The following is a 12,021-nucleotide window of genomic DNA, read 5'->3' as shown; positions in this document are numbered from 1 at the left end:
ACAGACCCTTCAGTCCAACATATCCATGCCGACCAGATATCCTAAATTAATCTAGTCCCATTTGCCAGCATTTGGCCCATATCCCCCTTAAACCCTTCCTATTCATATACCCAGGCAGATGACTTTTAAATGCTGTAATTGTACCAACCTCCACCATTCCCTCTGGCAGCTCATTCCATACAGGCATGAAAACATTGCTCCTTAGATCCCTCTTACCTTAAATCTATGCCCTCTAGTTTTGGACTCCCACACCCTAGGGAAAAGACCTTGGCTATTCACCCTATCTATGCCCCTCTTGATTTTATAAACCTCTATAAGGTCACCCTCGGCCTCCGACACTCTGAGGAAAACAGTCCCAGCCTATTCAGCCTATCCCTATAGCTCAAACCCAGGCATCTTCCTTGTAAATCTTTTCTGAACCCTTTCAAGTTTCGCAACATCCTTCCTGTAGCAGGGAAACCAGAATTGAACACAATATTCCAAAATGGCCTAACCAATGTCCTGTGCAGACGCAACGTGACCTCCCAACTCCTATATTCAATGCTCTGTCCAATAAAGGAAAGCATACCAAGTGCCTTCTTCATTAGCCTGTCTACTTGTGACTCTACTTTGAAGAAACTATGAACCTCCAATCCAAGGTCTCTTTGTTCAGCAACACTCCCCAGGACATTACCAAAGACTCATACCATGTCAAACACTTTTGTTGCACTTAGTGGTAGAGCATGTAGCAACAATGTGTTTCTTCTGGCAATGGGTTGGTAACCAGACATGATTTGTTAATTATTTTAAACCTAACAGTAAAAAGGAAAATTGAAAACGTTTCTCTCAAACACAAGGTTATTAAGGACAAAAAGGCACTACCTGGAAAGATGGTAGCATTAAGTTCCATAGGAACTTCAGAATAGTAATTAGATATGTACTTGAACTAATTTGAAGGTTTATGAGAAAATTTGGGGGTGGGCGACTAAAAATGACTGCCCTTTTAAAGAGCTTGCACAAGCTTGTCAGACTGAACAGTCTCCCTCTATCTGTGCTATAATATCCTAACTGCATATCTATAAGATTTGGCACAAAGACTCTGGGTGAGGTTTCTTTTTGAAGTAATATTAAATTAAGTTCTACACCTAATATTGCAGTTCAAAGTGATGCTTAACTGCGAACTTCAGAAAGTTCTCTCAAAAAGCAAATTATGCAAATGTAGTGATTCAGAAACCTTTTACTCTAATAAATGTTTGAACCAGATAGACAAAGTGGTCCCAACTCCTTCTATTGAAGTTCAGTTTTATAATATTCCACCAGAGCCAATCCCAACATAACAGAGCCAATTGCAAGAGTCTAGTTCAAAGTCCATCGTATTGAACTGAATTCCACAAGAGCCGATCCATGCAGTCTCACATTTGCAGTTACCAAAGTTGCAAATACGGTGCCAAACCTCTTTATAAATGATTGCCATTGAATGATTGTCACTTTGTTTATCTATCTGGTTCAAACATTTAATAGGATTCCAATTTAAATTCATTTTCACTCCTTTGCTGAAGGAAGCTCTCCTGTTGGAATTGTCTTGCCTAAAGTGGAATTGGTACGAGATGTTCCATTATATACAAATATACGTAACAGTTCAGCTCGAAACTTTCAATAAAACCGAAAGAACTGAAGATGCTGGAAATCAGAAACAAGAACAAGAAATTGGTGGAAAGCCTCAGCGGGTCTGGCAGCATCTGAGCTAACGTTTTGGGTCAGTGACCCTTCTTTGGAATTTTTTAAAAATATAGAGTCATGGTCGAGAGAGAGAGAGAGAGAGCAGAGGAGGTAGCTGCAAGCTGGCACTCAGCCAAAGATGTCAGTACACCCTACGACAACAGCACCACCCTTGTCAGAAGGCTTAACGACAAAGTCGGATGGATCTGACAGCATGGAGGTTTTCCTTTAAAAATTAATTCCCTTCACCTTTGATGCAGGAAGGGAGCGGGAATAGAGGGGAAGAATCCCACAGAACAATGATTGTCTGAAAGAACAAGTCACTTTCCCTCTTCTTGTTAAGTGAGAAACATCGTATATTTATATTGCGTCCTTTAGGTATCTACCTTGTCAAGTCCCGAAGAAACATATAGGTTTTGAAAAATCACCTCTCACTATTCTAAATTCCAATGAGCATAAGCCCAATCTGCTCACATTCTCCTCAACTCGTTCATCCCAGGAATCAGTTGAGTTGAACAGCTTCAGTGCAAGTATACCCCTGCTAATATCAGGAGATCGAAACTGCACACATATTCCAGGTATCATCTCGTTATTACTCCATGCACTTGCAGCAAAACCTTCCTACTTTTCAATACATAACCCTTGCAATAAGAGGCAACATCCTATTTATTTCCCAATTACTTCTACCGCTGCGTGCTAAGTTCCTGATTCACATCGAACCCTAGACCCCTGAACTGTAGCACTCTGCAGACCTTCTTTATTTAACTATTCTGCTTTTCTATTTTGCATGTCATACTCCACTGGCCAAATTTTGCCCACTTGCTCAATCTATCCCTTTTTAGACTTCTCATATCTTTCTCACAAAGTGCTTTCTTACCTAGCATTACATCATCTGCAAATTTAGTTGCAATACACTCAGGCCCTTTTTCCAAGTCGCCAGTAACATTTGTAAAGAGTTGATGCTCCAGTACTGGTCACTTGGTCATAATTTGCCAACCTATAACTGACAAATTAATGTCTTTTATTTTCCTTTAAACATCCTTTGGGGACATTTCAGAAACTAGCACTCTTTTAGCCGATCACTAATCCTTGCAGCAACATATTGAATTTGATACCACATTCAAATTGTTAGTGAGCCTCAAATGGTGGATCCTTCTCATGGAGTCTTTTCGTGGTTCAAAGTTTGGTAGAAGATTTGTAGCTCGTTGTTGTGGTTCTATTCGCCGAGCTGGGAATTTGTCTTGCAAACGTTTCATCCCCTGTCTAGGTGACATCCTCAGTGCTTGGGAGCCTCCTGTGAAGCGCTTCTGTGCTGTTTTCTCCGGCATTTATAGTGGCCTGTCTCTGCCGCTTCCGGTTGTCAGTTCGAGCTGTCCGCTGTAGTGGCCAGTATATTGGGTCCAGGTTGATGTGTTTGTTGATAGAGTCTGTGGATCAGTGCCATGCCTCTAGGAATTCCCTGGATGTTCTCTGTTTGGCTTGCCCTATAATGGTAGTGTTGTCCCAGTCGAATTCATATCCTTAGTAGCCACACACACAGACGACAAGCAACATGAATTCGACTGGGACAACACTACCATTATAGGGCAAGCCAAACAGAGAACAGCCAGGGAATTCCTAGAGGCATGGCACTCATTCACAGACTCTATCAACAAACACATTGACCTGGACCCAATATACCGGCCACTACAGTGGACAGCTCGAACTGACAACCGGAAGCGGCAGAGACAGGCCACTATAAATACCGGAGGAAACAGCACAAAAGCGCTTCACAGGAGGCTCCCAAGCACTGAGGATGTCACCTAGACAGGGGACGAAACGTTTGCAAGACAAATTCCCAGCTCGGCGAACAGAACCATAACAACTTTTCGTGGTTGTGATGTTTTGCCTATTCACATATATCTTCACATCTCTCTTTGATATGTCAGCCACACCATCCTCCTCTAATGCCGTTCCTCTGTTTTTCAATGAAGTTTGATTTTACTTATTAATTTTGTGGGCTGTGGGCATCACTGGCTGGGCCAGCATTTATTGCCCATCCCTATTTGCCCTTGAGAAGGTGATGGTGAGCTTCCTTCTTGAACTGCTGCAGTCCACCTGCTGTGGAATGACTCGCAATGTCATTAGGGAGGAAATTCCAGGATTTGGACCCAGCAATGGTAAAGGAACAGCTGTTATGTAGATACCAGGCTCTCAATACTGGTATTTAGATACCGGGCTCAGTAGGCACAGTGGTTCAGTGGATAGGTGGAAAAGAAGATAGGCAGGTAGGACAAGACATGGGGACAGTGCTCAGCTGGAAGTTTGGAACTAGGGTGAGGTGGGGGAAGGGGAAATGAGGAAACTGTTGAAGTCCACATTGATGCCCTGGGGTTGAAGTGTTCCGAGGCGGAAGATGAGGCGTTCTTCCTCCAGGCGTCTGGTGGTGAGGGAGCGGCGGTGAAGGAGGCCCAGGACCTCCATGTCCTCGGCAGAGCGGGAGGGGGAGTTGAAATGTTGGGCCACAGGGCGGTGTGGTTGATTGGTGCGGATGTCCCGGAGATGTTCCCTAAAGCGCACTGCTAGGAGGCGTCCAGTCTCCCCAATGTAGAGGAGACCGCATCGGGAACAACGGATACAATAAATGATATTAGTGGATGTACAGGTAAAACTTTGATGGATGTGGAAGGCTCCTTTAGGGCCTTGGATGGAGGTGAAGGAGGAGGTGTGGGCACAGGTTTTGCAGTTCCTGTGGTGGCAGGAGAAGGTGCCAGGATCGGAGGGTGGGTATTAGGGGGGTGTGGACAACAGCACTGTGTGTCTGGCATGTATATAACAGCACTGTGAACCTGGTATCTATATAACAGCACTGTGAACCTGGTATCTATATAACAGCACTGTGAGCCTGGTATCTACATGACAGAACTGTGAGCCTGGTATCAATATAACTGCACTGTCAATTGGGTTTCTATATAACAGCACTGTGAGTCTGATATCTGTATAACAGCACTGTTGAGTATGATATCTACACACCAGCACTGTGAGTGTGGTATCTATTTACCAGCACTGTGAGCCTGGTATGTATGTAACAGCACTGTGAGTCTGGGATCTATATAACAACACTGTGAGAATGGTATCTATATAACATCACTGTGAGTCTGATATGTGTATGACATCACTGAGTCTGCTATCTATATAACAGCACTGTGAGTATGGAATCTGTATAACTGCTCTGAGAGTCTGCTATCAATAGAATTGCACTGAATTAGAGTTTTAGAATTAGAATCCCCACTGTGTGGAAACAGGCTCTTTGGGCCAACAAGTCCACACTGTCCCTCTGAAGAGGGACCCACCCAGACCCAGTCCCCCACCCTATATTTACCCCTATGAGGTACCTAGGCTAGATATCCCTGCACACTACAGGCAATTTATATATTCTGTGCTGTTATATAGATACCAGACCCATAGTGCTGTTATACAGACACCAGGCTCATAGTGCAGTTACATAGAGACCAGACTCACAGTGCTGTTATACACACCAACCAACCCAACCAGCCCATGGCCTCCTCCATTGCCAGACCATGGCAACACGACGGCTGGAGGAAGAGCGCCTCATCTTCCACCTAGGAACCCTCCAACCACACGGGATAAATGTAGATTTCTCCAGCTTCCTCATTTCCCCTTCCCCCACCTTATCGCAGTCCCAACCCTCGGACTCAGCACTGCCTTCTTGACCTGCAATCTTCTTCCCGACCTCTCCACCTCCACCCCCTCTCCGGCCTATCACCCTCACCTTAACCTCCTTCCACCTATCGTATCCCAGTGCCTCTCCCCCAAATTCCCTCCCCCCCTACCTTTTATCTCAGCCCGCTTGGCACACCAGCCTCATTCCTGAAGAAGGGCTTATGCCCGAAACATTGATTCTCCTGCTCCTCGGATGCTGCCTGGCCTGATGTGTTTTTCTAGCACCACACTTTTCAACTCTGGTACTCCAGCATCTGCAGTCCTCACTTTCTCCTGGTATATAGATACCATAACACAGTGCTTTTATATAGAATCATTTTCTCAATCCTGTTATATAGATACCAGGCTCACAGTGTTATTATATAGATACCATATTCACAGTGCTGGTATATAGATACCAGACTCACAGTGCTGTTATATATATATCAGACTCACAGTGCTGTTATATAGATACCAGATTCACAGTGTTGTTATATAGTTACCATGCTCACAGTGCTGTTATATAGATACCAGACTCACAGTGTTGTTATATAGTTACCATGCTCACAGTGCTGTTATATACATACCAGACTTACAGTGCCGATATATAGATACCCAGACTCACAGTGCTGTTATATAGATATCACACCCACAATGCTGTTATATTGATACCATTCTCACAGTGCTTTGAAGAGATACCAGACTCACAGTGCTGTTATGTAGATACCAGACTCACAGTGCTGTTAGATACCAGACATACAGTGCGGTTACATACATGCCAGGGTCACAAGGCTGTTGTACAGATACCATACTCACAGTGCCGTTATATAGATACCCAGACTCACAGTGCAGTTATATAAATACCACACTCACAGTGTTGTTATATCGATACCAGGCACACAGTGCTGTTATATAGATTAGATTACTTACAGTGTGGAAACAGGCCCTTCGGCCCAACCAGTCCACACCGCCACTCCGAAGCGCAACCCACCCATACCTCTACATCTACCCCTTACCTAACACTAGGGGCAATTTAGCATGGCCAATTCACCTGACCTGCACATCTTTGGACTGTGGGAGGAAACCGGAGCACACGGAGGAAACCCACACAGACACGGGGAGAATGTGCAAACTCCACACAGTCAGTCACCTGAGGCGGGAATTGAACCTGGGTCTCTGGCGCTGTGAGGCAGCAGTGCTAACCACTGTGCCACCGTGCCGCCCGTATATAGATACCAGACTCAAAATGCTGTTCTATAGAGATCAGACTCACTGTGCTGTTATATAGATACCAGACTCAAAATGCTGTTCTATAGAGATCAGACTCACTGTGCTGTTATATAGATACCAGACATACCGTGCTGTTGTATAGATACCAGACATACAGTGCTGTTGTATAGATACCATATTCACAGTGTTGCTATATAGATACCAGACTCACACTGCTGTTATATAAATACCACACTCACAGTGCTGTTACATCGACATCAGTCTCACAGTGCTGTTATATAGATACCAGACTCATAGTGCTATTATATAGGTACCATACACACAGTGCCATTATATAGATTCCAGACTAGCAGTGCTGTTATATAGATACCAGACTCACAGGGCTGTTATATAAATGCCACATTCACAGAGCTGTTACATGGATATCAGATCACAGTGCTGTTATATAGATACCACACTCACAGTGTTGTTAAATGGATACCATACTCACAGTGCTATTATATAGATACCATACTCACAGTGCTGTAATATAGATACTGGACTCACAGTGCTGTTATATAGGTAACATACTCACAGTGCTGTTATATTTATACCAGACTCACAGTGCCATTCTGTAGATATCAGACTCACAGTGCCGTTATATAGATACCAGACTCCCAGTGCTGTTATATACATGTCAGGTTCACAGTGCTGTTATATGGATACCGTACTCACAGTGCCATTATATAGATACCAGACTCACAGTGCCGTTATATAGATACGATACTCACAGTGCTATTATATAGATACCATACTCACAGTGCTGTTATATAAATACCACACTCACTGTGCTGTTACATGGTTATCAGACTTACAGTGCTGTTATATTGATACCCTACTCACAGTGCTGTTATACAGATATCAGACTCACAGTGCTGTTATATACATCGCAGACTCACAATGCTGTTGTAGAGATACCATACTCACAGTGCTGGTATATAGATACCATATTCTCAATGCTGTTATATCGATACCAGGGCCACAGCGCTGTTGTATAAATACCAGACTCATAGTGTTGGTATATAGATACCAGACTCACAGTGCTGTTATATAGATACCATACTCACAGTGCTGTTATATAGATACCATACTCACAGTGCTGGTATATAGATACCAGACTCACAGTGCTGGTATATAGATACCAGACTCACAGTGCTGGTATATAGATACCAGACTCACAGTGCTGTTATATAGATACCACACTCACAGTGCTGTTAAATGGATACCATACTCACAGTGCTGTTATGTAGATACCCTACTCACGGTGCTGTTATACAAATACCAGACGCACAGTGCTGTTATATAGCTACCCTACTCACAGTGCTGTTAGATGGATAACAGACTCAGAGTGCTGTTATTTCGATACTAGACTCACAGTGTTGTTATATAGATACCAGGCTGACAGTGCTGTTATATAGATACCATACTCACAGAGTTGGTATATAGATGTCAGACTCACAGTGCTGTTATATAAATAGCACACTCACAGTGCTCCTATATAGGTACCAGACTCACAGTGCTGTTATACAAATACTACTCACAGCGCAGTTATATGGATACCATATTCTCAATGCTGTAATATAGATACCATACTCACAGTGCTGTTATATAGATACCAGGCTCAAAGAGTTGGTATATAGATGTCAGACTCACAGTGCTGTTATATTGATACCATGCTCACAGTGCGGGTATATAGATACCAGACTCACAATGCTGTTATATTGATACCATACTCATAGTGATATTGCATTGTCTTGCTGTTTAGCACAGACATAATGTCAGGAATCTTTCCTGGTTTCAGTAGTGCACTGTCAAGTCAAAAAGAGATAGCCTTCACCCACGGGGTCCCAGGAAGGAAATCAAGGACACCCTCCATTCCCAGTCCAGAGACCTGGAAACAGTTAGACATCTGATCGGGGCAATCAGAGTGTAGGTGGTGAGTAGCTAAATATCTGTCGGCTCACCACCTGCCCTGATTCTTCCTGCCCTACAGGGTGCAGGATTACCCCAGCAATGAGAAAGATGCAGGTAACTCACGGGAATGAAAGTGGATGGTACAGTTCTCACTGTAGGTGCAGGTGGGAAAGTGTCTAGAGTGAGTGAGTAAGCAGCACAGGGGGCATGCAGAGTTAGTGATGTCAGGGTTTGGGGTGAGTGTGAGAAAGTGTTGGAGGATTAATGAGAGTGGTAGAGACTGAGACTTGTCGGGGTGTAAGTACAGTATCAGAGATAGACTAAGTGTGAGATCACAGCAGGAACATGGCTGACAGACTGGAAAAGATCATTGACATATCTCCTTCACTGCCGGCCGTTCCTCCAATTGGCTCTTTTAGCCCAGATGGCAATCTCAGGTCAGGCTCAAATGAGGCTCATTCAGTAAGATACGGTAAGATAACACAATAGGTCTCACCATGAAAATCCCTCCAAATAACTCAGTGCAGCTCAGACTTGGTCAAAAATAAATAAGTTTCAGTCCAGTGTCTATTTGATACAACTGGAAGTGTTAGTTAATCTCACCCAGTGCTCCCTTCAGGGGTGTTGGCCTGGGATTGAGCAAAATCAGCCAAGATGAGCTGACTGCTTATTAATCCATACCTTGTTACCTTAAGACAATCACGGAAGTATGTTTCCAAAATTATCACATAAAGTTGGCTTCCATTTTCCTGCTGAGTTCCTCCTACTGTTCTGTTGAGCAGGAATTGCTTATTTGAGGATTAACGAGCCATTGAATATAGACTAACTAATTTTTTGCAGTTAGTATAATTTCTAAGATGAGCAAAAAAAATTTATTCACAAATCAGTCATGGGAAAATCTGCCTTCAACATTGCTGCAAGTAATATTTAAATATAATCTTTGGATTTGGAGCTACAATTTTCGAGTCAAAGGGAAGTCAATTCCTTCAACCACATCTACCACCAAAGCCCCAACACTCCCAAAACTGCTGAGCATTTCATTGGTAAATCAAACTGAACTGAACCATCCAAAAGATCCGGTACCCTATTGACAGACATAAAACCCTATCAGAAGAGGACAGGAAAGAGCTAACCCCTCTACCCAGAAATGTTTTCAGGATTGCCCTGCTGAACTTTGAAACACACATTTCCATCTTAATATTATGGAGAGGTGGGGGTGTTGCTGAATTAGGTACCTGCTCTGCAGTAGCTGCACATAAACAGAGGCTACTGGGTGACTGAAATAATTCCACAGAGGCCGATATCCTGTCACCAAGTCCCCCTTTATTTACATCTGGAGAGTCCGTGACACTGATCCAACACCCTTAGAGCCAGCTCTCAGAGTGAACAGGATGTCTGACACCCCTGCTGTTATCTGTCAACCAGGGTCCCTGACTGGACCAGGTTGACCATGGAGCACTGGGTGAGATTAACTAACACTTCCAGTTGTATCAAATAGACACTGGACTGAAACTTATTTATTTTTGACCAAGTCTGAGCTGCACTGAGTTATTTGGAGGGATTTTCATGGTGAGACCTATTGTGTTATCTTACCGTATCTTACTGAATGAGCCTCATTTGAGCCTGACCTGAGATTGCCATCTGGGCTAAAAGAGCCAATTGGAGGAACGGCCGGCAGTGAAGGAGATATGTCAATGATCTTTTCCAGTCTGTCAGCCATGTTCCTGCTGTGATCTCACACTTAGTCTATCTCTGATACTATACTTACACCCCGACAAGTCTCAATCTCTACCACTCTCATTAATGCTCCAACACTTTCTCACACTCACCCCAAACCCTGGCATCACTAACTCTGCATGCCCAATCAGGGGACTCATATGTTATGAGCCCATAAGACATAGTAGCAGAAATTAGGCCATTCAGCCCATCGAGTCTGCTCCGCCATTCTATCATGGCTGAAACGTTTCTCATTTCCTTTCTCCTGCTTTCTCCCTGTAACCCTTGATTCCCCCTGGCAATCACAAACCTATCTATCTCTGTCTTAAATATAGTCAATGACCAGGCCTCCACAGCCTGCTGTGGTAGTGAATTCCACAGATTCACCACTCTCTTGGTGAAGACGTTTCTCCTTATCTCAATTCTAAAAGGTCTTCCCTTTTCTCAGAGTCTGTGCCCTCGGATCCTAGTCTTTTCTATCAAAGGAAACATCTTCTCAATATCCACTCTGTCTAGGCCATTCGGTATTCTGTAAGTTTCAGTTAGATCCCCCCCTCATCCTTCTAAACTCCATCAAGTCTAGACCCAGAGTCCACAAATGTTCCTCATATGTTAAGCTTTTCGTTGCTGGGACCATTCGCGTGAACCTCCTGTGAACACGCTCCAGGGCCAGTCCATGCTACCTGAATTATGGGGCCCAAAACTGTGCACCAGACTCCAAATGTCATCTGACCACAGCCTTATAGAGCCTCATTAGTACATCCCTGCTTTAATATTCAAGTCCTCTTATAATAAATGCCATCATTGCATTTGCCTTCCTAACTACTGACTCAACCCGCAAGTTTACCTTGAGAGAATCCTGGACACAACTCCCAAGTCTCTTTGCACTTCAGAATTCTGAATTTTCTCCCCATTTAGAAAATAGTCCATGCTTCTATTCTTCCTACCAAAGCGCATGTCCTTACACTTTCCCACATTGTACTCCATCTGCCACGTTTTTGCCCACTTTCCTAATCTGTCTGTAGCCTCCCATTTCCTCAATGCTACCTGTCCCTCTACCTATCTTTGTACCATCTGCAAATTTATCCCTCAGTTCTTTCATCTTTATCACTAATGTATAAAGTGAAACATTGTGGTCTCCACACTGAGCCTTGCGGAACTCCACTTGTCTCCGGCTGCTATCCTGAGAATGACCCTTTTATCCCCACTCTCTGCACTCTGCCAGACAGCCACGCTTCTATCCACCTGACTGACCTGTTACAATGACTGCAGTGACATTAGAGTCATAGACTCATAGAGTTCTACAGCATTGAGCCATGTCCTTTGGCTCAAACTGGTCTATGCTGACCAAAATATCCATCCACACTCACCCCATTTCCCTACACTTGGCCCGTATCCTTCTAAACCTTTCCTATCCATGTCTTTGTCCAAATGTCTTTTAAATGGTGTTCGTGTACACTGCTGCCTCACAGCGTCAGGGACCCAGGTTCAATTCCCGCCTGAGGCAACTGCCTGTGTGGAGTTTGCACATTCTCCCTGTGTCTGCATGGGTTTCCTCTGGGTGCTCCGGTTTCCTCCCACAGTCCAAAGATGTGCAGGTTAGGTGAATTGGCCATGCTAAATTGCCCGTACTGTGAGGTGCATTAGTTAGGGGAATGGGTCTGGGTGGGTTGCTCTTTGGAGGGTTGGTGTGGACTTGTTGGGCCGAAGGGCCTGTTTCCA

Source organism: Chiloscyllium punctatum, chromosome 22 (genome assembly GCF_047496795.1).
Source record: "Chiloscyllium punctatum isolate Juve2018m chromosome 22, sChiPun1.3, whole genome shotgun sequence".
Lineage (NCBI taxonomy): Eukaryota > Metazoa > Chordata > Chondrichthyes > Orectolobiformes > Hemiscylliidae > Chiloscyllium > Chiloscyllium punctatum.
The sequence above is the reverse complement of the archived record's forward strand: the minus strand, read 5'-3'. Positions refer to the sequence as shown.